Genomic DNA, 6,277 nt, shown 5'->3' with positions numbered 1-6,277 from the left:
TTCATACATAATATGTTTTACACAAAACTACAAAATCTTGCTAGTAGAGGAATTATGTGATAATGCCTACAGTTTTCCAAGCAATAGCACAAGTGCCTTGGTATAATGAACCTGAGCTCAGAGTCGTGTTGCAAGCTATGCAAGGAGTATAGAAGATAAGTATTTTATCCACAACCATTTGAACTTTGAAGTGAAGTAGTACAAGGACATAGAGACTGATACTACACGTATTGTTAATTTTGAAGTCACACCTTTCAATGTAAAGAATATGAGCAGCCTTAGGAACCCGAGAATCCACCTTTGATAACCTACAATGCAAACACTAAGCATTATGTTTTAAGTCCTGATGCTCCCTAGGAGGTAGAGGAAGGTAAAGAGTTCATCTATAGTTATAATTTCACTTTCAAGGATAGCTCTATGAAATGGGCATCTCGATGGGATGCATATTTGCTAATGTTAGATGATCAGATCCATTGGTTCTCCATAATTAATTCATTGATGATTGTGTTGTTCCTTTCTGGCATGGTGGCAATGATCATGATTAGAGCTTTGTATAGGGATATTTCAAAATACAACAAATTGGAGACACAAGATGAAGCCCAAGAAGAAATAGGATAGAAATTGGTCCATGGAGATGTGTTCGGGCCTCCTAGTCACTTTAGCCTGCTTTATGTTTTATTTGTTGGCTACTCTTCAGCTCATTTGTATAAGATGTTCAAAGGCACAGAATTGAAAAAAAATACCCTGAAGTCTTCTTTTATGTTTTTTGTTACTTTAGGTTCAAGAAACCCACCATTGAGGATCCAGTGAAGATAAACAAGACCCCTAGGAAAATTCCAAAATAGGCTTGGTACATGCAGCCAATTTTCTTCATATTAATTGGTGGAATCTTACCTTTTGGAGCTATTTTCATTGAGCTATTTTTCATTTTGACTTCCATATGGCTGAATCAGTTCTTCTATATCTTTGGGTTCTTGTTCATCGTCTTTATCCCCCTTTTGGTTACTTGTGCCATGATCACTATTGTTATCTACTACTTCTCATTGTGCAATGAAAGATTATCGTTGGTGGTGGATAGCATATCTAACTTTAGGCTCATCAGCACTCTATTTGTTTCTCAATTTAATATTCTACTTCTTCCCAAAACTAGAGATCACTATGCTTGTTTATGATATACTCATCAGTGAAGATTGATTGAGCTACTCAACACAACTATTCCTAAAAGAAAAGGCAAAGTATTCCAGGCCAATTAGATTTTGAATATGAAGAGTCAAAGGATCCCAATAGTGATGATATTTAGAAGACTATTGCAATACTCTAAGGAATCTTTTGCATTGAATTCATAAACAATGATACCATTAAAATGGTCAAGGTAATAAAAGTTAAAAGAATAGGATTTGAAAAGAGTGAAGATAGATTATCATTGAGAAATGATAAAAGACTTGGATGAGAAAGAATCAGTTATATTGGTGATTGAAGGGTCATGAAGATGAAAAGGCATTAAATAAGGAATTGGATGAGGATAGAAGGGGGTTCTTCTTTTCCTGTATACAGTCAGAGAGCTGGAGTAGAGGAGAGGACATGCTAGTTTATGTATTTCATTTCATTGCATATAGGGGTTATTATTCTGATTTCTGTAATAGATTTGACAAGAAACTGTGAGCAAATAAATCTAGGTATTGTATTTGTGTTTTCGAAATAGAGATAAGTTTCATTCTAAATTAGAGTGTTTAGTTGTTACTTTTCTAGTTATATTCAATCAGAGTGTTGGTATATTTAGTCTTGGACACTATCTTGCATTTTGTGTCAAATATTGAATGTGATGTAGATCATAGTGTTTGCATGCCTTCCTATGATGGAGATTGGAATATTTAACTCGCACTCCATTTTTCATTATGCATTGCATGTGCATTAACAAATTCTTCATATTGCATTACCAATACTGAGGAGTCATAAGATTGTGAATTCTTGGGATTGGCTAGGTTTAGATTCACAAATCTGCCTAAGCTAGTCTTGCCTAGGATTAGCTTGGTTCTCCTCTTCCATTCTCAGGTTAAGAATGCATCTTTTTAGTTTAGGAATAAAACAAATTCATTGCATATCATTCCATAAGGGAGCTATACCTTTCAATTAAGAGGAAATCTATCAACCTCATGATAGATTATCCAACTGTTGGCATCTAATTGTTCTTTCAGATTTGGGCATTTGAGAGTTTATTCAAAAGAACAATCTATTTACCAATAGTAGACAATGTTACTGAGAGGGTGGTGTGAATCAAGAACCCATAAAACTCTACCTTATTTCATTAATTAATCTTTCATATAATATTCTAATCTAATTGCATGCATGAAAGAATGAAAGTATTAAAACATTTATAACACTTTGACACAAGATATGGTGACCCAAAAACCTTCCAAATAGAAAGTAAAACTAGCATGGGGATGATACCCACAAGCTTTAGTACTACAATATAAATTTGGCTAGTTAAGGCTTACAATTGATCAATTATGATGATCTGCCATGTTAGGGCAACAAGAACTGCTAGGTCCACCTGGTGAAAGGATTTACAAAACATACAATGAAGTATGAACTTGGTAAAGAGATTTGCAAAAGGCTATTAAGTCTACCCTATTAAATGATTTAGTTGATACACCTATTAGGATGAACTAGTGGTTGATCTCTGATCTACAACTCTGAATTGCTAGTTGAGATTCCTTTGAAATGTAAAAATCACCTTGTTGTGATAGATAAATTTTTGTCATCCCTTAAACTACTTGCAGCCTTCTTAATTCACACTTTTTCTCATATGCTTACTTCTCATCAATGTTCTTATGTTTGGATGTGATACAATACATTACATATATACCAATCCAAAATAAAATTCAACAAAGTTGGCTACGATACAAGTTTAACCACAATCCACAAAGTTGGCTCAACTACTAGTACTCAGGTTCTGAAGACAAACTCAGTGAGGTTCTAATACTTGGTAACCACTGTCAACACTCAACATTTTCATGGTCTCGATAAACATAGAAGCTCAGTTCATACTAATCATTTCCAAGTAGTCTAAACTTGATCAGTACTTGTGACTCAGTGAACACTGTGAAACTTGGCATATAAATTGAATCACTTAGTTCACACTGCATGGATCAGTCAACACTAACACTATGAGCTTGGTATAAACTGAATCACTTGGTTGACATTCCTTGGCTCGATCAACACTAGATTCACATCATTGATACTACAAACTTGATAGACACTGGAGAACACAGTTGACATTGTGCAACTACGTTAGTACTATGAAACTTAGTTTGCACTATCATTGTTGAAATTGATAGATGCTACTCAGCATGAACTAAAAGTAGATTCTAAAACTCTATAGCAACTATAGAACTTGGTAGTAACTAGATTGCTCAGTTAACACTGTAAACTACAAGATAAGCTCAACAACTGCTAACCAATTGACTAAGTGTGAATCACTAATAAATAAACTTGACCATAATGTCAATAAAAAGACAATGTAAAAGTGTTAAAAAAACTTTCAAATATGTTACAATATGCAACAAATGTGCTAAAACAATGCTCAAGTTTTCTGGTGCAAATAGAATATAGTGATTTCCAGTGTCAGCATATCTAGTAGAAAAAGTGGCATATGAGCTAGAGGAATATTCATATGCACTACAAAAACATTCATATGTGCTACTAGAATATTCATATGTAGTACAAGAACATTTATATGTGTTATATGAATATTCATATGCACTATAGGAACATTCAAATGTGCTACAGAAATATTCATATGCATTACAAAAATATTCAAATGCGCTACAAGACATTCAAATGTGCTATAGGAACATTCAAGTGCACTACAAAAACATTTATATGTGCTATAGGAATTTTCATATGTACTAGAGGAATATGCAATTGTGCTACAGAAAAATTTATATGCACTATAGGAACATGCATATGTGCTACAACACCTAGTAAATGTGATATTACAGTGTTTAAATGTGCTATAGAATTCAATAGATGCATTGAAATGGAAGATAAAAGTGTCAAAATGGCCCATAATGCACTTTCCCAAGCTATTAGAAGGAGTTTGGAAGTGTCTTAATATTTTAGGGAGCTTGGTCTTCTCTCCAAATGTGTTGTTAGACCTACACATACAACAAAAACACTTTGTAACACACTTAAACAACAAAAAAATTAGATTGTTAGCAAGTAAGAAAAATGGAATGAAAGATATGAATGAATGACCCATTTGCAGTGTCCCATCAGACATGCCAAACTTTAGAGCTATGAAAATAGTGTGCAAAGAACATTAATTAATTGAAAAACATTCACAAACTAATCACATACCTATTAGAAATGCTTTAGAATAACTGAGAGGGGGGGGGGGGCCACCGGGGGGGGGTGTGAATCAGTTATTCAAGGTCCAAATGTCCTAATAAAAACTTTTTCACCAAGTAAAATGAGCCCATTAAACCATTCATCTATCCAAGCTTAAGCTTTTCCTACTTAGCAAGTTATTGTAAAATCTACATGCAAAATTAACACATGAAGAATCAACACATAACATAGTGATTTACATAGAAACCTAGTTTGGGAAAAACCACCAGTAACATGCTACTCAATTCACACTCTTTTGAAGTGATGCCTTGTGAAAGGCCTATCCTGTTAAAGGCTACAACACACTATTAAATGTGACCTAGTTAAAGCATTTCAACCACCCTGTTAGAAGTGGGCCTGGATATAGGACTTTAGAACATTCACCTGGAATGCCACCCTGTTAAAGGATTTACAAATGGTTGTTAAACCAACCTAAGTCCATAGGATTTTACCCTAACTGATACAATTGTTGGAGAATAACATGGGCTTTTGACTTAATACAACTCACAACTTAACTTGTAGATTTTAGATCTTGATTTAGCCCACACATTTACCTAGTTTTCAGTCTTTGTAGCTTTGACAGCTTATCCTCCTTTCAAGCTTTGTCTCCTTGAGTCTCCATATTCAATTTACCAATGCAATCTCCTATATGGCCACTTATCAAAGTAGAGTCTATGTGCTTTGTTCTTCGTACTTGATGCCTTGTTTTTGACACCCTTCAACAACTTCGCAACTTGGCAACTCAACAACTCTTGCTTCTTGATCTGTGACTCCTTAAATAGAAGTTTGGAATATTCTTCCCATGCAAATCTTCTTGCTCTTAATTTCGGTTCAAATGGATTAGGTAGGATTCAATGAATCTACCCCTTATCTTGTTCCTTCTAGAAACATCATCAAGAATCCTCTTAAATTTGCTCAAAAATAGTTTACCTAAAATTTTGTGCCTCCAACTCATAATCCTTATCCTCCATCTAGTTCACAAAATTCAAGGTAACAAATTTGTTGGCTGAGATCTGGAAAATCTTTGACTTTTCAAATAATGCAGTAGCTTGGCACTATTGAAATTCTAGTGCTCAGCACATATTGTGTTACTCGGCACCAACTACGTTTTACTAATGCTTGGCATCTATTGTGGATTCACTCAGCATCAACTAAATTTTATTGATGCTCGGCACCTATTACTTGCTCGACACCTAAACTTTCTTGGCTCCTTCTATTTCACTCAGCACACACTAGATTTTGCATTTGCTAGGCACTTACTGAAAATTTTCTTGGCATGAACTAGCTTGCTTGGCACTAGCACTAATGAACTTAGTCAAGCTTTACAGACAGCTTTGTTACAACTTATTCTTCCAGAGTTTCTAAGTGTAGCCAATATCTATATCTTCAAGCATACTGTTAATTCATCATTTTATCATTGTCTTAATTGATCCTTGCACTTCATTCCAAAACCATAACTCAACCTTTCCCTTAGGTGCTTTTGTTACATCTCATTAATTAAATCCTCTTCATCAATCAACTAAGTGATAGTACTTGGATCTTATAAGCAATTTTCATTCCAACAAATAGTAGGTTTGACATCAATGACAAAACAATGATTGAAAACATTCTTTATCAACAATTTTCCTCTTTGTAAACAATCTTCTTTCTTCAATAATGATCTTTTCAATCAGATTTCCAACAATACCAACATATAGTAAAGACAATAAAAACAAATAAGAGGGATGCAAACCAAAGGAGAGCAATCCAAGCTTATATCAATGAGTAGATGTGTCCAAAGGATGGAGATGTATGCTAAAGTGTGGCCTCAAGCTTCAATGGATGAGAGATGGATGAAGGATTCAATAATGGAGGAATGAGTGTATTTTTCCATTATAATGGTATTTTG

At 34.4% G+C, this 6,277-nt stretch overlaps 1 pseudogene; it reads left to right on the top strand.

Moving 5' to 3' along the window:
• The first annotated feature begins 453 nt into the window (after positions 1–453).
• On the top strand, positions 454–1,194 carry LOC149554876 (transmembrane 9 superfamily member 7 pseudogene; annotated as a pseudogene).
• Positions 1,195–6,277: the final 5,083 nt, after the last annotated feature.

This window comes from Cupressus sempervirens, chromosome 5 (genome assembly GCF_028749045.1).
Source record: "Cupressus sempervirens isolate cs-2001-9-10 chromosome 5, ASM2874904v1, whole genome shotgun sequence".
Taxonomy (NCBI): Eukaryota; Viridiplantae; Streptophyta; class Pinopsida; order Cupressales; family Cupressaceae; genus Cupressus; species Cupressus sempervirens.
The sequence above is the reverse complement of the archived record's forward strand: the minus strand, read 5'-3'. Positions and strand labels throughout refer to the sequence as shown.